At 32.4% G+C, this 25,539-nt stretch overlaps 1 long non-coding RNA gene, 1 other non-coding gene and 1 pseudogene across 5 annotated transcripts; 1 reads left to right on the forward strand and 2 right to left on the reverse strand.

Moving 5' to 3' along the window:
- Positions 1–1,175: 1,175 nt before the first annotated feature.
- Positions 1,176–1,284, reverse strand: LOC112793816 (small nucleolar RNA R71). The gene has a single exon (XR_003198508.1). It is a non-coding gene; the product is annotated as a small nucleolar RNA R71 (small nucleolar RNA).
- Positions 1,285–6,847: 5,563 nt separating this feature from the next.
- LOC112790217 (F-box/kelch-repeat protein At1g67480-like) lies at positions 6,848–8,471 on the forward strand (annotated as a pseudogene).
- Positions 8,472–11,464: 2,993 nt separating this feature from the next.
- On the reverse strand, positions 11,465–17,373 carry LOC112790219 (uncharacterized). 4 transcript variants are annotated; one of them, XR_003196540.3, is made up of 8 exons: positions 16,720–17,272; positions 16,056–16,164; positions 15,028–15,221; positions 14,802–14,884; positions 14,663–14,722; positions 13,567–13,689; positions 13,044–13,107; positions 11,465–11,759 (listed from the first exon to the last, which is right to left on the reverse strand). It is a non-coding gene; the product is annotated as an uncharacterized lncRNA (long non-coding RNA). The 4 variants fall into 4 exon arrangements; XR_003196541.3 differs by lacking the exon at positions 11,465–11,759 and having other exon boundaries at positions 12,852–13,107; positions 14,802–14,864; XR_011879758.1 differs by lacking the exons at positions 14,663–14,722; positions 14,802–14,884 and having other exon boundaries at positions 16,720–17,373.
- Between the last annotated feature and the right edge of the window lie 8,166 nt (positions 17,374–25,539).

The raw sequence follows: 25,539 nt of genomic DNA on the forward strand, positions 1-25,539 counted from the left end.
CGACCACTTTGTTAATAAAAAGTACATATACATTTTTTGTATTTTAAAATATATTCTCTATCAGTATATTTTTGTAATACATTTTACATTATATATTTTTTTGCATAATTTTTTAATATTATATATGTTGTTATCCCCCATAATACTATTTCTGGATCCGTCCCTGCCAAGCTCCGTTTCCTTTTTATTTCCTTTTACCTTCGTTTTCTTTTTAATTTTTTTATTTCACTTTCGTTTGGTTTTTTCATTATTTTTTTTATTTTATTAATTTTATTTGATCCATTTTTTATTTTTTTCAAACATTCTTTCATCTTTTTTTTCTTATTTCATTTTCATTTTCCTTCTTTATTTATTTATTTCTTTTATTTTTATTTTTCTATTTTATTTCTTATTTAAATTTCCGCTTTAACTCTTAAAATTTTGCTCAATTATTTTTTTAATTTTTGAAATTAAGTTTGGTGTCACCTAATAATTTTATTTTAATTTACCTATCTATATTTTTTTATAAAAAAATATTTCAAAAGTTTTAATTTATTATTTAGTTGTTTTATTTTATTTCTTTTACACAGATTATCTCACTGGAAATTCTCTGCACTTTGACGTAGAGATTCCCACTTTTCTTGTCTTCTGTCTATTTATAAGCAGGAACAGGAACAAGGAACCTCTCTTCAACTTTGATCCTGAACCTGAAAGGACTTTCAGGCGGCGTTTGTAACAAACAAGATTTTACAAGGCTGCAGAATCCACTATGGATCATAATAATGCTGCTAATGCCAATATGGCAAATCCGAATGAGAATGAGCAACCTAGGAGAGTGCTTGGCCCTTACACTGCTCCTACTGCAGATCTTTATGGAAAAAGTATCGTGGTGCCTCCTATAGCTGCAAACAACTTTGAGTTGAAGCTACAATTGGTCACACTGGTGCAACAAAAATGTAGTATCATGGTCTTCCCCAAGAAGACCCAAATCAATTTATTTCTAATTTTCTGTAGATTTGTGATACTGTGAAGACAAATGGAGTGAACCCGGATGTGTACAAACTCATGCTCTTCCCATTTGCTTTGAGGGATAGAGCAAAGTTGTGGTTAGATTCTCAACTCAAGAAAAGTCTGGATACTTAGGAAAAGGTTGTCACTGGATTGCTACTAAATTTTTTTCACCAAAGAAGCTGACTAAGATTAGAGTGGAGGTTCAGACCTTTAGATAGAAGGATGGTGAGACCCTCTATGAAGCTTGGGAGAGGTACAAGTTGCTGATTAGGCAATGGCCCCCGAACATGTTCTCTAAATAGACCCAACTAAATATCTTTTATAAAAGCTTGGGTGAAATATCCAAGATGTGCTTAGATAATTTTGCAGGTAGTTCATTGCACATGAAGAAGACATCGGAGGAAACTACTGAGCTTATTGAATTGGTTGCTAGCAACCAATATTTATATTCATCTAACAGGAATTCTGTGAACTCTGAGACCCCTCAAAAGAAAGGCGTTATGGAAGTAGAAGCTCATGATGCAATCCTTACTCAGAATAAAATTGAGTCAGCAGATGAGTTTAATTTCTCAACAATTGAGTAGGATGCAGGTTTCAGCTGTCAACACTCAGAATGCACCTCAAGAGGTCCCTTATGACATGACAGGTAATTTTGTGCAAAATGAGAATTATAATTATACTCAATTTTCTTCTGAACAGGTCAATTACATGAGGAATGCTCCTAGAAACCTCAATAATGATCCATACTCTAAGACCTACAATCAGGGATGGAGAAACCACCCAAATTTTGGATGGAGAGAGCAACCTCAATGATCACAGAATTCTAACAATAATTCTCAGGGCGGTTTTTAGCAGAATAATCATAATAACCTCCAATTTCAGTCTCATCATCAACAACCACCTCAGCAGGCAAATTTTCAGTCCCAGGAGAACACTGATATGGAAGCAGTAATAAATTGTTTTATGCAGAAAACTAGAGCTTCCCTCAGAAACTTGGAGGTATAGGTTGGCCAGTTGAGCAAGCAAATACCTGAGATGCCTCCAAGTGCATTTCCTAGTGATACAGTGGTGAATCCAAGAGAGGAATGCAAGGCTATCACCTTGATAAGTGGATAAGTGGCAAGTATGGAAGCACAAGTTAATGAGGAGCCAGTTGAAAAAGAAGCTCCAGAGGAGAAGAAGGAAGAAGTAGAGCACGTCCCTCCAAAGCGTGTGGACAACCCATTTTCAGACTCTCTTGACACTTATCCTACATTGCCAAAGGCTCCTGAGTACAAGCCTAAAATGCCATATCCTCAGAGACTTCAAAAGGAGGCCAAGGACAAGCAGTTTTCAAAGTTCTTGGAAGTCTTCAGAAAGTTACAAATCAATATTCCTTTGGTTGAGGTTTTGGAGCAAATGCCTCTCTATGTCAAATTCATGAAGGAATTGTTGTCAAAGAAGAAGCCTTTGAAGGGAGACGAGATAGTGGTCCTGACTAAGGAATGTAGTACCATCATTCAGAATAACTTGCCAAGGAAGATGCCAGATCCAGGGAGCTTTCAAATTCCATGCACCATTGGGAGCACAACCTTTGAGAAAGCGTTATGTGATCTGGGAGTAAGCATCAATTTAATGTCCTTGTCTGTGATGAAGAAGCTGCAAATCCAAGAGGCACAACCCACAAAGATAGCATTACAAATGGCAGACAAATCTATAAATCCTGCATACAGATTAGTGGAGAATATCTTGGTCAAAGTGGGTAAGTTCTTCCTCCCAACAGATTTTGTGATTCTTGACACAGGGGAGGATGAGAATGCCTCTATAATTTTAGAAAGACTATTCCTAGCCACTGGAAGAACTCTGATTGATGTGGAAGAAGGTGAATTAGTGTTTAGAGTGCATAATGAGCAACTAGTCTTTCATGTCCTCAAAGATATACATTCAGCAGACGAAGAAGAGAGGTGCATGCAGACTGAATTTATTGATCCAAACCTTCAAGAACTTTCTGATGATGTATAGTAGAATTCTCAAACTTCAAGTGCCATATGACGCGTACAATGGAGATAATTCTCTGTCTAGTCCGCGCCTAATTTGAGAATTCTCAAGTTAGCCGCAAGATGTGAGGATCCAATGCAAGTTAGGCACACAGAGGATCAAGTAAGGCGCCAGGGAGGTTACACTCGGGAGGCTTCAAGTTAGGCGCTGTGAATTGTAAGGAGCTTGAAGTTAGACGCCAAGAGGGAACATCTTCAAGTTAGGCGCCGTGTTGCCAACGTTGGGCGCCAGCTACACTATCTTCCTATAATTACAAACCAAATCCAACATATTCCTGAACTAAATCAATTTCATATCCTTCACGCCAATCCCTGATTCCTTGCCCCTACCTTAATTTCTTCCTACCTGATTCAGCTTATATATATATATAGAGAGAGATAAATAAATAATACATAAAATAAATAAACGACATAAATAAATAAATAACTATATATATAAATAATAAAAATATATATTTATATATCCAAAAAAACCAAAAAAAGGAGTTTAATTAATTTTCACTTTTCTTGTTCTTTTATCATTTTTCTTTTTATAATAATTTTTGTTTTTACTCCTCCATATACCTTTTATGTCCCTCCCTATTTTTAGATTTTCTTTGCTTGAGGACAAGTAAACTTTTAAGTTTGGTGTTGTCGCTTCGCTTGTGGCTTTTCTGTTTATTTTAATGGCACCAAAGAGAGGCGAATCATCTTCACGGAGGAGCACAGCCTGAAGAATGAGACAGCCACTACGATAACTGTGGTGGTTGAGTTCCTTTCATTCTATATTTTCTCCCGTTCTTATTATGTTATATTCCTATTTTCTACTATTTTACTTGGTTTCTGCATGATCCTTTGTTATTTCAATTCCTAGGTTCTAGTTAATTTGCTATTTTTTTTCTGTTATTTGCTTTTAATTCTAAAAAGTGTCTCATGTATTGCTTACTAAGTTTGAATTCAAAAGAAAAAGAAAAAGATGTAGTGCATGAGAAATAGAGTTTATAACAAAGAATAGTCGTATTTACTTAGATGTGGTGGTATTATCTGTGATTTTAAATGTATGATATGAACAGTGCATATTTGAATTTGAATCAAGGGATATTGATGTATAAGGAACAGAAATTTAAAGAACTATTATGAATTCTCTGCAATAAGTGAAAGTTTAATCCTTGAAGCAGAAGAAACAGCAAAAGAAAAATAAAAGCAAGGTCCAAGACTCTGAGCATCAATTACTAGAGAGGTCAGACATGATTAAAAGCTCAAAGAGTTATTTTCCTGGTCATATGCTTGTGGTGTGATTGTGTCAAGTAATCCTTGAGATAGAACACTAAGAGTCGAGATCAAATGCATTTAACAGAGTATGCCAAAGGTTTTGAACACCACTGTCTGGGAGTAACTGAAAGGAAAATCAGAACTTAAAGAGAGTTCTCCAATTAAGTGCTTGTGGTGTTTTTGTGTCAAGTGAAACTTGAGACAAAACATTTAAAGTCAAGGCTAGGCTCAAGGTGAAAAGCACCAAAGAAAAGAGAATCAAAGAAAATTTGCTGTGTTCAAGGATTAAATTGAAGTACAAAAGATTAGAGAATTCATAATATTATCCCGATTCTAATTTCGAATGACAATAACATCCTTCTAATTCAAAGGAGAATAGAATGCCATAACTATTTAGGATTGCAGTTGTAAACCCCACTATAAGAAGAGACATAAGCTTAATCGAACTCTCATTCTCATGCAAATTCACATCCTAAGCCTATATTAGTTTGGTTGCTTGAGGACAAGCAACAATTCAAGTTTGGTGTTGTGATGCGTGAGCATCTTTCCTATCTTTTCCTAGTGAATTTGCATTTAATTTGTTGAATTTAATCAAGAATTAATTATCTTTTAGCCACTATGGATGTTACTTTGAGTCGTGTGTAATTCTGTTTATTTTAGGTAGCATTTGGCTTGATTTGATGGAGTTTCCATCAAAAAAGAGAAGAAGGCGAATGATGCTGTCAACCCTAACCTATCTGCACTCAAACCTGAATAACTCAAACTACAGAGGTCCAATGGACGTGATTTTAGTGGCGTTGGAAAGTTAACTTTCAGAGCTTTCCAATGATATATAATAGTTCACACTTCTCTCCCACCAATTCTGCCAAGGCTGCGCCTAACTTGAGATTTCTCAAGTTAGGCGCAAGGCACAACAATAACACGCAACATTGGTCTGGATTCTTCAAGTAAGGCGCAGCACTCAAGCATTCCATGCCACTCCTTGCTGCCCACCTCAAGTAAGGCGCAGCTCTCCTCAAGTAAGGCGCCAACCATGATTAAAAGGAAGTGGTCTCCACGTTTACAAGGCTCGCATGTATTATTTAATTATTTCTTATTTAAACTTTATTTTATTTTAAAATAGGAAGATATATTATTTTAGTTTTAGAAAATAAATTTTAAATTAATTAGGATTAGATATAAAAGAGAAAAGAAACTTCTCTTCTATATTATTCCACCTCATTCGAAGTTTACAGTTTACCAAAATCTTAGTTTTCACTCTTTTTCATGAGCAATTAAACCTCCATTGTTAAGATTAGGAGCTCTGTCTATTGTATGGATTGATTCTCTTATTTTTTCTATTTTAATTCATGTACTGATTTATATTTCAAGAATTATTTTCGTTCTTTATTTTATGAAACTGGGTGGAACGGAAGTATGACCTTCTTTCTAATTGAGTTCTTGTATAACTTGGAAAAGCTCTTTACTTGAACAACACCTTGAAAATATATTCTCCTAAATTTCTAATTATCTGAATTTAACGGGATACATGACATATAATCCTCTTATATTATGGTAATTAGGATTTCTGTGGCATATAACTAGAATTGAACTTCACCCTCTAATTAGAATTAATTGACCAAGAAATTGGCGGTTGATGAATTTTAGAGGAGACTAAAAAGGTCTAAAGAATTAGAGTTTAGTCATATATAATTTGTCAGGAATTAAATCTTGCATCATTAAAATAAATTAATAAAAAAAGTCAATCCGGAAAATAGATAACTCTAAAGCCTTAACTTCTTTTTCCATATTTTATTCCCAACTTATTTATTGCATGTCTTCTGATATTCTGAGTTTCCTGTTTAATGCTTTTTGAACTCTCAAATACCATTTTCTATTTGTCTAACAAAGTAAATCACTTAACCATTGTTGTTTAATCCATTAATTCTCGTGGAATCGACGATACTACTTGGTACGACCCGGTGTACTTGCCAGTTAGTTCGTGCTTGTAAATTCCGCACCACTGTCCAATTGATGTGTATATTGAAAAGAATGCCGATTGCTTTTGTTAACCCTCCAGATTGAACTTTTTCCCAATTGAAGTTTCCCCATTGACTATGTATGTATTCTCTCAAATATTGCTACTTGTGTTGAAAATTGACTTATCTTTCTCCTTGTTTAACATTTCAGCAATATAAACTTGAAGAAAATGGAAGTTATAGGTGGCTGAATGTTGCCAAGTTCTATGGCCTACACTGGTATGACTGTGTTTGTACCTATAATAATTTTGTTGATTATCATTGATTACTTTATCTTTTTAACTTTAGAATGTAACAATTTCTTGTTGTAATTTATAGATCTTTGGGCAATGTGGAAGGGAGGATACAAGTTTAGCAGCCTAAGAAACAATTCGCTGACGAAGATAAATCAGAGCAATCACAGTAGTAGCAGAACTTGTGTTATGGAATTTGAATCAGACTGGACAAAGCACAGAAAATCATCCGCTTACACCGCTCACGTGATTCGTTCTGCAACATCTATCTTGCCTTGGTCTTGTAGAGTCCCAATTGGTGAAGGGTATCATGAATTCCTTTAATTATATAATTCACATTAAGACCTTTGTTCATTGTTCAGTTGATTGGTCACGGAAAAATTGTCTACATCTTGGAGATATATGGTAAGTGTATTTGCTGATTTGGAAAAGATGCCTGGTTTTGTTGCTTGAAAGAAGAGATCTACAGGCCGAAACATGTGTTTCACCAATTTGGCCAATCAAGACAAGTTAAGTTGTTTGCAAACCAATCATTTCTTTGCCTCTGAGGTACCGGAAAACGATGATAGCCCCATTCTACCTGGTCTGCCTGATGATGTGGCAAAACATTGCCTTGCACTTGTGCCTCGTTCTAACGTCCCAACTATTGGTGGTGTCTGTAAGAGATGGAGGTCATTTATTCAAAGCAAAGAGTTCATTACTGTGCGAAAATTGGCAGGGATGGTCGAGGAATGGCTCTATTTCTTAACAATGGATACTGAAGGAGAGGGAACTCATTGGGAGTTTATGGATCGTCCCAGTCATAAATGCCAAGCTTTTCCACCGATGCCTGGTCCGGTAAAGGCTGGATTTGAAGTGGTGGTTCTTAATGGAAAGCTTCTTGTTATTGCTGGATATTCAACCACAGATAGAAGTACCTTTGCCTCAGCAGAGGTTTACCAATATGACTCGCTCCTCAACAAATACGATTTTCTTTTGTGCTTTATCAAGAAATCTATAAATGAGAGTACTTAAATTTTAACATTTGTCAATAGAGATGGTTTATAATAGGATGCAATGACATTGTTACTTTCATTTATGTATCTGACCCTACCTGGTACATAAGACTTTCGTGTTTTTTGTTAATTTAGTTAGAAATCTGGGGAATATATTGCATAGATTAATTCTGGTACGAAATCTAGTTCAGGATAGCCTCTTTTCCTGTTCATAATTTGGAGAACTTAATTGTCTGTTCATGTGTGTGTTCCATTTTGGATATCAAATGCAGTTGGAGCAGACTATCAAAAATGAATGTGGCTCGTTATGACTTTGCATGTGCCGAAGTCAATGGCTTGGTTTATGTTGTAGGAGGCTATGGATTGCACGGTGAAATTCTCTCTAGTGCTGAGGTGTACGACCCTGACACCGACAAATGGACACTGATAGAGAGTGTCCGGCGCCCGAGATGGGGTCTATGTCATGGGTGGAAGGTCGAGCTTTACAATTGGAAACTCCAAGTTTGTTGATGTTTATGACCCTGAAGTCCACGGCTGGGGTGAGTTCAAGAACGATTCTGTTATGGTCGCAGCGCACGCAGTATTGGGAAAGAAATTGTTCTGTATGGAGTGGAAGAACCAGAGGAAGCTAGCAATATTCTGTTCTGAAGACAATTCGTGGAAAATGGTACCACTTCCACTCACTCGTAGCTCCAGTGTTGATTTTAGATTTGGGATATTTGATGAAAAGCTGTTGCTATTCTCACTGGAAGCAGGACCCTCTTATCAAACTTTGTTGTATGATCCAAATGCAGCTAAAGGGTCAGAGTGGCAAATTTCTGATGTAAAACCATCTGGTGTGTTCTTGTGCAGTGTAACAATCAAGGCATGAATATGAAATACTAATGAGGATCTGAACTTTGGAGAGTGGAAGACTTCATTGGCTTTTAAGTTTTATACATTTTAATAAAGTTTAGGAAAGTAGTTTATGTGTTTCATTTTATATTTTCCATTTCTTCCACGTGTTTTGATTATGTACTTCTGCTTGTGTCTTTTATTTACTTGGATTACTGTATCATTTAAGTCTTATATGTGGCATAATATGGTGTATTAAGTCCCAGTATGGGAACTTTGGGTTGCTTTGGTACAATTAATTTATTGAATTTGAGGCTTGAGCAGCACTTTTTCAAATTATGGTGAGTGAATTATGATTAATAGTAAGTCATTTCAATTATGGTCTATATAATGCTATATATTCAAGTCTTTTACGAATAAAGTCTAATCAAGTTAAACAATAAGACTTAAAATAATGTTAGTTATAATTGATTTTTGTTATATTAAATCAATTTGGTTAAATTTGGTTAACACACTGACTTTTGTTATGTTAAACCAATTTGGTTAGATTTAGGTAACAAAAAAATTTAGATGTGGAGCATTATTCTTATGCGCTTAGGTGACTATTCTCCAACTAAAATCAAAGTCAATAATTGAAAGGGAGCATCTATGGCACATTTTTATTTTTAATATTGGGTTAACAATGGTATTTTTTTGAATTGTAATCTACTGTGGTATTTTTCTAAAATGTGTGATGATTTAATTTACGGAATACAAATCCGACCATCCAATTTTTAAGAGGTACAGAAATTAGACCGTCCGATTTTTAGGTACAAAAATCGGACCGTCCGATTTGTGTTTAAAAAATTAAAAAATTTGCAGTACACAAATCAGACCGTCCGATTTGTGTACTCCAAAATTTTTAATTTTTTAAACACAAATCGGAGGGTTCGATTTATGTACCCCAAATTTTTAAAATTTTTTAAACACAAATCGGAAGATTCGATTTGTATACCTTCTATAATTTTAAAAAACATCAAAAATTATCATGTTAATGTATAACACGCCTTACTTCCATATCTAAATTTTTTAGCATGAATGAATAGCATTTCAGATTTCAATATTTTATCTCCTCAAATCTAAGATTTATTTTTTTTGTCAGGAATCTATGATTAGTCAATGACATGAGTTTTTTGCGTTATACATTGGGCCAATTGACATTGCAAAACACTGGGCCCATGAACTTGTCCGTTCATGCGATCTAATCATTATTATTACTAGTGTAAAATTCGGGCTACACCGGCCAAACACTATTGTATTATAAAATTTATTTATACCTATTTATTGATATTAATAATTATTATTTTTAATTTAAAAAAAAGTTTTTATATATAAAAATTTATTATACAGTATATAAAATTATTTTATTATTTTTCTAGTTCATATTAAAAGATTTTATTTAAATATAAAAACTATTATGTTTGTGTTTAAATATGTTACTATTATATCTTCTAAAAAAATATTAAAGCTTTAATAAAAATAATTTATATTCTAATCACACAAACAATAAATACTAATTAAATGATATTTATTTATATTATTAATCTCTAGTGTATAATTTGTGCTACTCATAAATCATGTATTTAATTTATTTTATTATATTTATGTATAATTTGTTTATAAAATGATTGATATATATTTATTGAAAAAATTAATTTACTTAGTATATACAGAAAAATTAAATTATTAATCTCTTTTGTTATATTGATATTTAATTCAGTTAATAATTTTTTTCAAATGGTAACCTTTAAAGTACATTGTAACTAAATTTTAAAAAATAGATAAATTAACTATTATGAAAAGGTAAAATTAACTATTATAAAAGGGGTTAATATTTTAATAAAAAATAATTATATTAATTAAAATACAAAACACATAAAAAATACTGTTCGTATACTAAACACTTTTGACACATTTATAAAAATATAAAAATGATTAATTAATCACAAATTTAAATTATTTTTATTTAATAATACAAACAAAATCTTTGTATAATTGTTAAAAAAATACAAATGTCAAAATAGTATTTATTATAAAAGATATACATATAGTAAGAATAACAAAACTTAATTACTGAATATGTTATTTTTAGACATCTATTACTAATAAATTCATAAATATATCATATCTTTCATTATAATGTCTTTTACCACCAAAATTTTGAATAAAATAAAATATTTAATTTATTATTTCCCATGATAGTAGATAAGATAGTAAATTTTATTTATTTGTTTAATTATTTAGTAGAGGTTTTTTATATAATATCTAAAGATAGAAAGACAAAAATACTACCTATAAAAATAGTAGTAATATAAATCATGGTCATGACATATAGAAATCTTAAAATTAAAAAAATTAAAAACAAAAAACAATTAGATTTGAGATCAAATATCATTTTTTCATTATATAAGAAGGATTTTGTTATTAACAAAAAAATATTAATTATAAAAAAATAGTGAAGCAGTAAAAACAAAAAATTTTAATGCAATCCAATCTTCACATGTTCTTTAGGTCTTTGTCTATTTGATAGTTAATAATTTTTATTAACATTTAAATTTTACTTATTATATATATAATTTGTTTACAAATTTTTTCGTATTCATGAGTTACAATGATTTCATACGTATTTTGTGAGTTAAATGAAACATAGAGATGCTGAATAGAAAAAATATTCTTAGTATCAATTAATTAGTAAAACAAAATTCTTTCATTTCTTTTGTTTTTTTTTATTTTTTAATTTTGTTATAACTTAAAAGCTTTAATTTTGAGGAAAGAGTCTTATTCTTTTCATATATTAATTCTTCTAGCACAATTATATATATATATATATATATATATATATATATATATATATATATATATATATATATATTTAAAAAAAAGGCTAAAATTGATAAATGAGATATAGATTGTTAAAAATGCTCATAGATGGAACCTAAATTGTTGAAATTTCTCATTCAATACTTTTTTTGTAATAAAGAAACTTTACCTGCGAAAATAAAATCTAGTTGTACTTGCTGGCATCCTAAACAAAATGATGCATCTATAGCAGCATTTCTCACACAATTCATATATAAACTCCAGCATGGAATGATTTAAAATTGAAGCTGTGATAATTCAATTATTTCCATTTAGAGATGGAAAAAATATAGCATATTTTTAAGTAAACTTCTCTAGTACTCATACTTATTAAAGATTCACAATTTAATTTAGTATTGAAAGAAAGATCTTTAATTGTAGTTGAAAAAGAAAGAATTTGAAGTTTATCTCCTAAAGCAGCAAAATAAAAATCATTATGGTCACTTCCAAAATCTTCAAGGACAGTAACAAATGGCAGGTCCCTTTCATACGTGCCTCCTAATCCTTTTCAGAAAAAGTTTAAAAAGCATCAATAAATTTTTAGCACGATACTAATGTTCTTAAATTTCATATTAATGAAGGTGTGATATCACCCCTTCCACATGCAACCATGGCAAGATAAATTATACATTATGACATAATGCAATGTGAATTATAGTGTTACAACACAATCAACCAATATATCATGCAAACATGCACCCTATTCAATTATTGTTTATTAATTGAATTTAAAATAATAAAAAAAGCAAGGTACGAACGGTGACCAAATTTAAGTTAATTTTTATTTAACGAATTTGATAATTTGGAGTTTGGATACTAATTAATAGTTTATTCATTTATTCATTTTTTATCACTTTGCACTAAGAATCTTAGAATCATTAATAAAGAGACACAATTAGAATAATTTTCGATACTTTTATAAACTAAAGGCATAATGATACTTCAACAATAAATTAAACACATAATTCTTTCTCATGACCTGTGAAGAATACAATTAGACTATCAATTCACAGACCAAGTACATACATAGAGAAAAGACCAATATCCCATGAAAAACGAAGACATTCCAATTTCGTTATACATGCATATCAAGCCTATGCAATTTATTGAATGAATTTTATAGAACCTTTGATGCCAGAATAATTTTACTGAGAACAATTTCAGCAGCTTGATTAGCATCATTCGAATTTTCAATAGCCACAGCCTTAAATGTTCTGGTATGAACAAAAATTCTTTAAAATAATGGGATAGAGTGTTCATTTTGGAATCTTGAAAGAGGCATGCTTACATGTTGGTCGCATGCACAGATTAATGCACACAAAAACACTCAACAATTTGGTAATCATAGGCTAAAAGAACTCTTTCAAGCTTGTTCTCATGTAAATGGAAACTACCAATGTTGGTTTCTGAAAATTTGGAAGGGAAAGTACTTTTTAACTAATCATAGTGTTAAACAACTAATATCAGATATTGTTCAGGTGAAATTAGTAGTCTTTTGTAAGGATTGTCAGATGAAAATCTCAACATATAAAGCTATTCATTCACCTAAAAACATGCAGCTACTAGCTACTGTATGTTTAATATGAAGCTAGAATCTCTATCACTTAATAGTATTTTTTTAATTAGTTAATTATTTGAATGTAAATTCAATCCACAATTGAAAATTCGTAGCCAGAATACAGTATAAATAACACCAGATCACAGGGTAGTAATTATTATACTTAAAATCCAACAATAGATTACCATAATTCAATTAAACTTTCAAATTTTAAAGGTAAAGAGCAATACTTGGTGAAATATATCTTGCAAGCTCCTATACACTGAATTAAAACCCATTATCAACGGAAATTATCTGCAAATTTTGTGAACAAAGAAGTTGGTTAAACACAATGAAGAGGAGAATCATTTTAATAACGATAATAGAATCATGTGATAATGAAATTCCTGATAGAGATACACAAAATACACAAAAAAATAAGTGATCAAAACCCCAACAATTACAAGATTACAGTTCACAATTTATTCAAATCATCCATTTGTAAAATTCACTCATAAATCCTAAAAGAATCTCTTCCTCGCACAAAAAACAACCATGCAGACAGAAAACGTAGAATTAAAAGTTCTATTATCTTTTAATTGAAAGTCTTAAAAGTTCTTTCCATCCATCAATAAGTAGGACACAACTATATCCCGTTAACCACAATTATTAGGAGGCTAATTAAGGTAACATAACTATATGATGCTAGATCTCAAATGAAGAAATAAGTCTTAGATACTACTGGCTAATATAGCAAGTAGTATCGATACCTACCAATTTGATTGGAGACATTGCAAGCTCCTTGCCTCTTCAATGAGGTTACTTTTGCTCTCTAAAATCTCAATGAGATCCTTAAGAACACTAAACGGCGGTGACATGGAATTTGCATCATGGAATCTGCAAATAAAATTCGTGATATAAATATCTATGTTAGTATCAAACACCAAAATGCAAATATAAAATAGTAAAGTAAACTACAAATTGATCTTCCAAGAAACGTAAAATCAGTGACCAAACAACCAATTTATAAGTTTCTTATGCCATTTCAAGTAGTAAACTACAAATTGATCTTCCATCTAGATATAATTAGTATCAAACAGAAGATACAAATTCTGATCCCTTGAAAAAAGGCTACAACTTGCACTAACTAACCCAACAGCAAAGAAAAGTATGGTGGCAAATATTCAGTAGAAGGCATTTTTGTTTAAAGGAAAACACATGTCCTATATGGGTTAGTGCAAAAAAATTCTTTCATAAATCTATTTTATCTTTTAGTTTTTTAATTTATGAGCAAAAAATTGTTCATGCTAAAATAGAACATGAAAAATACTTGATCACGCTAAAATAAAACAGTAGAAACATCACATAATATTTTTTTAGTATTTCTTACAAAATTGAGATGATGTGAGAAGCTTAATGACAAAGGGAGCACAATTTTAAAAATTGGTGGCAGACTAACTCATGATGTGAGAAGCATCACATAAGTTGTACCTTTCACACCATCAACTATTTTTATAAGTCTTTCTTCTAATTATTATAGCTACAAAAACAAAATGTGTCCTAAATTACTAATTAAAAAGATTTTACAATTGTCTTCAAATTGCATTGTCCAACAATAATTAGAAGAAAGACTTGTTAAAGGTACAACATATTGCAGCTTAATGCATTGCAATATATTTGGGGTGACTATCAAGTGCTTCAAGTTGATGAACACTGAGTGTAGCTGTACGAAACTCATCAAAATCTATCCTTCTATATTGCAATGCATTAAGCTGCAACCCAAATTCATTTTAATCAGCAAGCACTATTGGTGCAAATGCTATTTATATAATGTATGGAAGCATTGGTACAGTTAAATCATAGAACTTACTGATTCAAAAAAGTCCAAAATGTGTGATTACATAGCATTTATTGCGTTTTTCATCGAGGCCTGACCATGTCAAATTTGTGAGATGCCAAACACCATCATCTTAACTAAGTATATAAAAAGAATTTGAAACAAAACTAACCACTTTTATGTTTTCTAGGATAATGGTTCCATTTTTGTTTGGCTCCAAAAGTGTAAACTCCTCCTTTAAATAAAGCAGTTCGTCTACAGTTAATGTCTTAGAGACTTAGACAGTGACTATGTTGGTACCCATCAAAATAATATTCTGCTTAGTTATTGAGAAGCTTAATGTATAGTGGGATCATTTAAAAGCATAAAGAACAATAAATAACAAAGAAAAGTCGTACCTAAAAATGCAATGCTTCAGCCACCTTCAACATTGGCAGCCGGTGTCCTGTCTGGTGCATCTAGCAGTTGTTTTTCATTACATTCAAGTTCAGAGTCAGTCATGAGCAACATGAAAGAAAAAAGAACAACCACTTTCATCTCGCACTCTTGCAATGGTAGCCTCTAGTATGCGCCACCATTTCAGCATCCATTTCTGGTATGTATAAAAAAAGAAAAGAAGAAACATAGAAAGAAAGAAAGAAAATTAACGGCTCAATGAAATATTGGCATTAATTCATCCCTAAAATTTACATAAACAAATACACAAACATGATATGAGCAAGTGAATTATCACAAATTGATCACATACAGTTATGAAATTGTTGCACACATATATTGCTAGAAGGGAAAAAAGAAAATTTCAGCAAGGAATTCACAGTTCAGAATGAGAATATATGGAAAAATAGTTGTTGTCATCCTTAATACTTCGCATATGAAGCACACACATGACACAGATATACAACACTAAGAAAATGTGCTTAAAAAAATTTTAAAATAAGAAGAATTTTGACATTAGTATCACAGGAATTATTGGAGAAACTTTTAGATTGACAAAATCATAACCACCTTAATTAATTAGCAACATTATATAAAAAAAATCATGTATTTACCTCTTGGACATCAACACCTTAATAACCACCTTTTAAAAAAAACTTCTAGATCAAATTTCAAACTCAAGAAGTTTCAAATTTTATGGTTTAACTTGCTTATTGAAGTTAACCAAAATACAAAAAATGTTTAATCAATTTTTTGGATCTCATAAAATTTGTATATAGTTCATGTAATTTATCATTTTGGATCTCTTATGAATTGTTAAATGACCTATTGGCATCATCATCCAATTCAAAATGAATAGCATATCGATAAATTCTTGAAGGCACATTCATTTGTAACAAATGACCACCATTATGTTACTAAGAGATGAAAATTCCTGAAAAAAAGGCAACAGTTTGCACTAACCCAATGGCAAAGAACAGTAGTACTATACCATATGAAGTTTAGAACGTAGTTCAATGAGGCTACTTTTGCTCCCTAAAAGCTCAATAAGCTTCTCAAGAATACTAAATGCTAGTGACATGGCATTTGTATCATGAAATCTGTAAGAGAGGAGAAATTTGGGATATAAACATGTCTGTCAGTATCAAATATCAAAAATATAAACCAAAATAAGTATAGATCAAATAACATAATGACCAGAGACCAAAATACAAAGATAAAATAGTATGCTTCAAATAAATTTAGTTGGCAAAAATAGTGCATTTTGCCAGAAATAATTTAGGACTTTACAATACAGATTTGAACAAAATAAAATTTATCCATATACCATTATCATTTGATCAGAAGACAGATCAGAGATTCTCAAAAATAAGATCTTTAAAAGATGGATCTCAAAACACGTTTTTGAATGAATAATGAAGAAAATGTATGAGCTTTAGAAGTGAATATTATGATATATGCTTTTGGTCACCATATTCGTTATCACTATTATAAATCAGAAATTGCATGAAAGAAAAATATCTTAAGTTCATACTTTAACTTCTGTCTCATGATTTTTAATGGCAAGAGAAGAGCAGAAAGAAAAAATAGCAAAATAGCAATTAAAAAACCATGGCAGAGGCAGAACAGATAAGATAAGGGGGCAAAAGCAAGACCAGGTCAAGGACACGGTGGCTATGGTGCTTTCCGGCGGTGACGACGGTGAAGCGGCGGTGTATCGTAGCTGAAGGACTCCTCCTCTTCCACGTTCTCTGCTTCGGGTCTTCCTCTCTACTTTTCTTCTTCCAATTTTTTGCTCTCCCTTCTTTTCAATGACTTTCTTCTTCGGTGGTGGATTTAGCAGCAGCGGTGGCCTCCATCACTGTCGTCACCTCCTTCTTCTTCCTTTCTCCCTAACTGTTCTATTTTCTCTCTTCAATTGATTCAGCAGCGACGACAATCTCTCTCACCGCGGCCGTCGCCTCCGTCGTCTCCCTCTTCATTATTCATCCATTGTGCTTCCCTTCACCGGCGTGGTTTCTTCTTCACTGCTACTGTGGGAAAGTGGGCTAGAAGAAGAACGTGTGAGAGGAGAGAAAAGAGACGGGCTTCGAAGAAAAATAAATTCCAGATTTGAAATTTGAATTCTCTGAAATTTGGTTTGTCGCTCTATACGATAGATAAAACGGTAGCAGTGTGTGACTTAGACGCAGCAAAAGACCAAAGGTCAAGAAAAGAGAGAATTGATTTTTGGTTATTATTTACTGATGCCACTTATCGATCATACAAAGCGTCACTTGTCACTCAACAAACCTATACACTTGTCGTTCAACAAACTAACTACTAGTCTTCTATTATATATAGATTTTTAATTTTTATTATATTACTATTTGTATGAATGCATTATTATTTAAAAGGAAATTATCATATATTAATTAGATTATTCAATGGTCATGCATAATCAAAACTATTTGTTTTACGATACATTTTTAAAGTAATAATTAATTAGTCTAATTTTTTTATTAAACAATCAATTAGCGTACCATGCTGATATATAAGAACATATCATGGATTAAATATAGTAATACAAGAGTTATTATATTTAAGGAGTGAAATAATAACACTTCAATAATGTTAATTATATATATATATATATATATATATATATATATATATATATATATATATATATATATAATCATAATCAACACGACTATTATAACGTTGGCATATAGTAATATATGAAGAAATAATCATAGCTGCTTAATTAGAATAATACAAGAATATATGTGAATTAAATATATTCTAATGTATAAGGAAATAATTATTAGGAGTTGATCCGTCACCTTATAATTCGGTCTTTATTGTGTATTATAAGTTATAACTCAGCCTTAATTATCATTTACTATGTAACCGACATCTTTATTATCAACTTAATGACCATTATTCTGACTTAATAATCAACGGTTATACCATCAACTCTATTCATCAACTCTATGCATATAAAAGGCACCAATTTTAATATACACCTGAGATTCTAGATATATTCTATATACATTCTATATTCATAGAATTATTCTTATACCTCTTAAATACTTCCTAACTTGAGCGTCAGAGTGTCTTTTGCAAGTATCCATCCCCTTGTTCTCTCCTTGCCGACGTATAACTCATCCCAACGAAAAGCTTGAAAACATTCATCAACGGACGAGCTATACACCGGCCAAACTCAGCAAGAACAATTGGCGCTATCTGTGAGGACGAGTAAAATAATTCCCACTCCCCTTAGGTTCATAAAACTTAATTTACATTCAAATTTTTGAACCAATCTCAACAATCTTGTTTAAGATTTTATTTAATACCTCTTATCAAATTTTAATCTATCGTAACTTTTTAAAAAGTATGTACTTTATATATTTAAATTGCTTCATTTTTACGTATCATAATATTTCACATCTCATAATCGATCAATCAACCAATTCGAAAACAAACTCGGCTTTCAATCAATCTGAGAACAAACTCGGTTTTCAATCAATCCGAGCACAAACTCACTTATCAATTTTGCTTACTTTTTCAAAGTTCTCTATTTACACAAGTAAAATTATATATTTTATTCAACATACTTTTGCATTTATATTTTATATAACTAATATTTACTGATTTATTAGTTATATTCAAACCTCAATATATGTTCTATACAATAATGACATATAACAACCATGTCAATTGCATTTTTATTTCATTATGTATTATATTCTTATTGTTTAATGATTTCATTTATACAATTAAATGACGGTAATGATGAGTTCAAATCTTAAAATTGGATTCAATCAAAAATTAATTGTATATAACTGTTACACTATTCACTTTATACTATTAACTTTTATGTTACTATTTGTTTAATACAAAAAGTTAAGTAAAAATATATGCAAACATTCAAAATATACTATTATTGTACGAGAAATATCATTCGTCATACTATAACTACCAGAAATATTATACTAAATGTATAATTCAATAATTGTTATCTTATTGCTTTATTATCAAATTAAAGCATGTCTTACAAAACAAAATTTAGATATTCACATTTGGCATGTATGACATTCATATATATTGTCTTCTTCTCTACAATTATCAACTTTCAAGGTATATATATATATATATATATATATATATATATATATATATATATATATATATATATATATATATATTGCTTTGGACTATTTTACTTTTACAATATATATTATTCAATATATGTTGCGACTTTATACCTATTTATTTTCTCAATTTATCTTATTCATGTCAGACCTTCACTATAAATTGTAAATATTCAATAACTAATTGCTTTGAGCGAAAAATTTATCAATAAGTTGTTGTGGGCCAAAAAAAATTTCCAAGACAATTAACCATTATATCCTCGAATCATACAATCGATTCCATCAATGGATATTTATTTCTGAATTTTTCAGTTCATATACAATCAAATGCTAAAATTGTTCTTAAGCGAAAAAGTATCCCCCCACACAACTATCTTGATTGAATGACTCTTATCACTCAATTATTTTTTGAATAAGTGCCGACATAATAACCCGACTAAACTTGGGGGCTCACCATATCATTATTCACTTATCTTTTAACCGAGTTATAAATCATTTTATTTTCTAAGTTTAGCCTGGATCATATGATCGGCAGACAAAGCTTGGGGGCTATGATACGTCACCTTATAACTCGGTCTTATTGTGCATTATAAGTTATAACTCGGCCTTAATTATCATTCATTCTGTAACCGACACCTTCATTACCGACTTAATGACCATTATTTTGACTTAATGATCAACGATCATACCATCAACTCTATTCATCAACTCTATGCCTATAAAAGGCACCAATTTTCTATCTACATCGGACATTCTAGAGAGATTCTAGATATATTCCATATACATTCTATATTCATAGAATTATACAACACATGATAACTTTTATTTCATGTCTTACATTCTATATTCATAGAATTATTCTTATACCTCTTAAACACTTACTAACTTGAGCGTCGGAGTGTCTTTTGCAGGTATCCACCCCTTTGTTATCTCCTTGCCGACGTATAACTCATCCCGACGAGAAGCTTGAAGACATTCATCAATGGACGAGCTATACACCGGCTAAACTCATCAAGAACAGGACTAAATATAGTAATTCAATAATACTATTTTTTACTTTAAAGTAGATCAAGTAACAAATAATGATGTGAAAATGAAACTATCATTTAAAAAAATTATCATAAGTTTTTTTAATTTTACAAACCAATTATGCATAATTATAATTATAATTTGTTTTGAAAATAGAAGATATAAGAAGTTGCATTGGCTTTGAAGACATAAGGACACTAATGTAGTATTTGGAAGCGAGAATAAGATTGAAAGACAGGGATTAAAAGAAAGAGATTGGGAGACAGAGACTGAAATAAATTTCAATATTGTGTTTGGTGAAAAAGTGTATAGAACTGAGTTATGTCTCAAGTTTGAGATAAAAGTAGAGACTAAAATGTGATAAATTACTTGAATACCCTGAGAACCGCATTGGAACAGGGTTGAGGACGGTAGCACAACAGCACCGACAGAGATTCCAGTGTGCAAAAGTGTGGCAAAGGTAGAAACAACCAAATAGAACATAGACAAAGTAGGTTCAGGGACAAGAGCGAGGACATGGTGGTTGAGCAAGGGGACGTGAACACTAACGTTTTTCGGTGACAACAACAGCTTCTCCTTCCTCCTCTGTCATGCTCGTCGAGCTCTCTCTCTCTCTTAAGCTCTCCCTGAGCAAACCCAGCGATGATGTCGACCCCAGTCAGCACCAGCAGCAACGATGGAAGCTCGTCAATGCATATATATATATATATATATATATATATATATATATATATATATATATATATATATATATTTCTCCCTCCCTCCTCGGCAACTCACTTGGCTCACGGTGGCTACCACAAGGTCGAGAAGGTGGTAGTTTTGGCAGCGGCGATGAAGCAGCAACTCCAGCTGGGTATCTTCAATGCTTGTGTTTGGTCTGAGAAGATGAGCCCTAATTTGATTTTGCAAAAGGGTAAACTTGAAACTAACAATTTGGAATGAGAGTATTTTAGAAAAAATTGTTATTTAAATTTCGGTCCCCCTTTCTAAAAATTTTAGTCCCCTGTATCCCCACTTTTTGGAGGTATTAAAGGGACTAAAATTTTATGTCTCGAGACTGAAATTTTAGTTCCAGTCTCCAGCCAACAAACATGATACTGAATCTTAGTCCCCCAATCTCAATCTCAGTACCTCAAAACAAACACTACCTAAATTGTGTAACTTATGACACTTTCAAAGATGCCTACTTTGCTTTTGGGTTGTTGCAAGATGATAAAAAATTTATAGATGTCTTAAATAAAGCAAGTACTTAGACATCTGCATCATTTATGAGGAGGCTATTTGTAATTTTACTTGTACCAAATACTCTTTCAAAACCTAACTTTGTTTGGGAGAATTGTTGGCCGCAACTTTCAGATGATATTCTATATAGATGTCAAAAGCATTTGACATGAATGGTATAACCTTATTATCTTATTTATGTATTTCATAACTTCAAAGAATATTTTGTGGCTAGAGATAATTTATTGAATTAACTTTTTTTAAACTGTGATAGATTTAATTTTGTCTTATGAGAATACAAAAAAATTTACATTATCAGACAAAGAAGATATTATGCATTCTTATGGAATGAGTTTGTAAGAATATCCTCTAATATCAATCCTTGTTGGTAGTAACTATAGAAACCTTAGAGACCTTAACATCATCGACCTTGTGCACGGTGACTATAGAGCAGAAAGAATCTTATAACAGAGTTATAAGGTCTATGAATGAATCTGAGGGATGATTTCTTTTTTCCTCTTTATGGTCACAGTGATCGTGGTAAAACATTCCTTTACAACTTGATGTCATCAAAAGTTAGGTCAAAAAGTAAAATAGTGCTTAATGTGACTTCCAGTAGAATAGCATCGCGTCTCCTACAAAATAATAAGATTGTACACTCTAAATTCAAGATATTTTTAATTGTAGATGAATATTCTATGTACAATATCTAATTTGTATATTCATTAGTTAATATAATTAATAAAAGGATATTAAATGTATATTTTAGAGATGTAATAATTCAAATAAAGTTAATAATTCTATATAAGCATAATTTGCTTCTCTATTGTTAGATACATAATGTTAAGAGAATAATTAGAATTAAATTAGATCAATTAGTATCATTTGTATTTATATAGCGTATCTGTATATTAATTATAGGATTATGTGCCTTTATTACTTTGATTCTTCTAGCAGCTATATATACCCCTTATACATTGTACTTTTAGACAAACTGAAAATACACAAATACATTTTCTTCAGATTACTCTCTTGTTTCTAACATGGTATCAAGAGCTTAGCATTTTTTTCATGAAGATTTGCTCATAGCCTCCTTATTTTTCTCTTCCGACAGTGCTTCTTTACACTCATTTTTTTATCTGTTTCCGATGCTTTGGTTCGTCACCGCTGCCATCATAGTGTTCGTTTCTTTGTCAGGTTTCCAACGCCGCCTGAAGCCTTCGGATGCGCCCTCACACGCCGTAGAAACCTCGCTACCCACCTCCATTGTTTCTCCTCTTCAGAAGCTTCAGCAACCGTTGGATCTGGGTGCCGATCGCACGATCCTGGTGCTTCCACATGTCGCGAGTCCAAGCATCGCTAGCAACCCGCGCACGACCCGACCCGACCCGCCCCGCTGGTTGACCTGTGTTCCACCTCATCGCCAGTGTGTCTTCTCTCTCCTCTCAGATGCAGCCACGTGTCATCGAGGCGCTGACGTGTCGCTGATGTGGAAAACAAGCGGGACCCTCTCTAAGATTTTTTGGTGAGATCTTTCTGATTTTATCCTCCGTTTTCTCGTTTTCTATTCTCAATTTGCAGTTTCTTCTCCTTTTTTTCCTTTGTTTCTGTTGCTATGGAAAAATCGGATCTCTTTTAGTCTATTCCTGTTATCCTTAATGGATCCAACTATGCTCATTGGGTTGAAGCTATGCGAGAATTTCTTAAAGGGCAAAAATTATGGCGATATGTGATTGGTGATATTGTTTGTCCTGTTAAGCCAAATGTGATTGACAAATGCAAAGATGGGACCTCCAAATCCAAGGAGGATGCTGAGAAGGACTTTGCAGAGAAATTGGAAGATTGGGATAGTAAAAATCATCAGATTATCACTTGGTTTCGCAACACTTCTACTCCTGGAATTCATTTATAGTTTGGGCATTTTAAAACTGCAAAAAAGGTATGGGATCATTTGGCAATGCGTTACACTATTTCTAATTTGTCTCATTAGTACCAATTGCTAAAGGAGCTTCATAGCCTTAAGCAAGAACGTGGCCAAGCAGTTTTTTATTTTCTTGCTCATATAGAAATTATTTGGGATCAATTGACCTCTTGTGAGCATGTTCTTAAAGATCCCACTGATGCTAAGGCATATGGGGATTATCGGAACCGGACACGTCTCATCCAATTTCTGATGGCACTTACTGATGACTATGAGCCGGTCAGGTCTTCTCTTCTTCATCAAAATCCCTTGCCTAGTCTTGAAGATGCTCTTCCTCGTCTTAAGTCTAAAGAAACGCACTTGGAATTGCTTCGTTCTAAGAGTGAAACTGTTTTTGCTGCCATTGATAAAAAGAGCAAAATCTGTCGAAATTGTAACCGGCCTGAGCATTCCTTCTCTGACTGTCCCTCTATTGAATGTTGTAAGTACAAACAAAAGGGTCACATTGGCTTCAATTGCCTGACACTGTTCTACCATTATTGTAAGCTCTCGGGTCACTTGATTGCTACCTATCCTACTAGACCACCACATTCAGATCAGAACAAGTATCAACCTCGTCCCAACAACTCTCCACATGTGCCTGCTTCTACTGCTGCTGCTGCTACTGAGTCCACCCCTTCCACATCTCTCAACACACCTTCTGTCTCTCCGTCAGATATTGAATCTCTTCTTAAGCAACTTCTCTCTTTTTCTAGTAATACCACTGCTACTCTTTCCACCCCTCCAGGTAATTTTAAATGGTATTTTGTTTATGGTTGTTTTAATCATATGTCTCCTTTGCGTCATCTTTTCTCGTCGTTGTCTCCCACTACAAATGCACCTTCTGTCAACACTGCTAATGATTCCCTCTTGCATGCAACATATCAAGGGATTATTTCACAGTCCAATATTCATCTTTTTTATACTTATTTTATTCCAAAATTGACTTTTAATCTTATCTCTATCGGTCAGCTTTTTGAACTCGGTTTTGATGTCACTTTTTTTATTTCTGGTTGTCGTGTGCAGGATCGTCGGACGGGAAAGATCATCGGGACTGGTTGTAAGGTCAAACGTTTGTTTGAATTCGAGAACCTTCATGTTCCCTCTACGTCAAATCTTTGTGCTATTTCCTCTCCATCTACTCTTCACTTGTGGCACCATCGTCTTGCCCATAGCTCTTTAGAAAAATTGCGTCCTCTTATATCTATCGGTGTTTTAGGTCAAGTTCAAAATGAGTCTTTTGATAGCATTTCTTGTCACACTGCAAAACAACATGCCTTATTCTTTAATAATAATTCCTCTACTGCTTGGTCTCTTTTTGATTTTATTCATTCTGATGTTTGGGGCCCCGCTCCTACCACTTTTATGGGAGGGGCTCGATACTTTGTAATCTTTATTGATGATTATTCACATTTTACTTGGGTTTATTTAATGACTAATCATCATGAGTTGTCTCAGATTTATATTAACTTTGAAACTCTAATTCGAACTCAGTTTTCAAAGGTCATTAAAATCTTCAGACGTGATAATGCTATGGAATATCGTGACTCCAAACTTTTAAATTTTCTCGCTGAACAGGGTACTTTGTCTGAGTTTTCTTGTCCTGCTACCTCTCAACAAAATGACAGAGCTGAGCGTAAACACCGTCATATTCTTGACTCTATACGTGCGATGCTTAATTCCTCTTTCTGTCCTGAGTGTGCTTGGGGTGAAGCTGTTCTCACTACTGTTCATGTTATCAATAGACTCCCTTCTTCTGTTCTTGGTAACAATACTCCCTTTGAGCATCTTTATCATACTTCTTCCGATTACAGTTCTCTCCGTGTTTTTGGTTGTGTCTGTTTTGTCCTTCTTCAGTCTCATGAACATAATAAACTTGAACCTCGGGCTCGCATGTATTGTTTTCTTGGTTATGGTTCTGAACATAATGGTTATCGTTATTGGGATCCTATCTCTCGACGCATTCATATATCTCGTTATGTTGTCTTCTGGGAGCATCACATGTTCTCTAGTTTTTCCTCTTTTGAGTCCATTCCTTCTACCCCGTCACCGTTTTTTACTAACTCAAATGTTGATCTCTTTCCTAGTGATAATACTACAGAGTCTACCTCAAGTCCATCTCTCGA

This window comes from Arachis hypogaea, chromosome 3 (genome assembly GCF_003086295.3).
Source record: "Arachis hypogaea cultivar Tifrunner chromosome 3, arahy.Tifrunner.gnm2.J5K5, whole genome shotgun sequence".
In the NCBI taxonomy this organism is placed as follows: domain Eukaryota; kingdom Viridiplantae; phylum Streptophyta; class Magnoliopsida; order Fabales; family Fabaceae; genus Arachis; species Arachis hypogaea.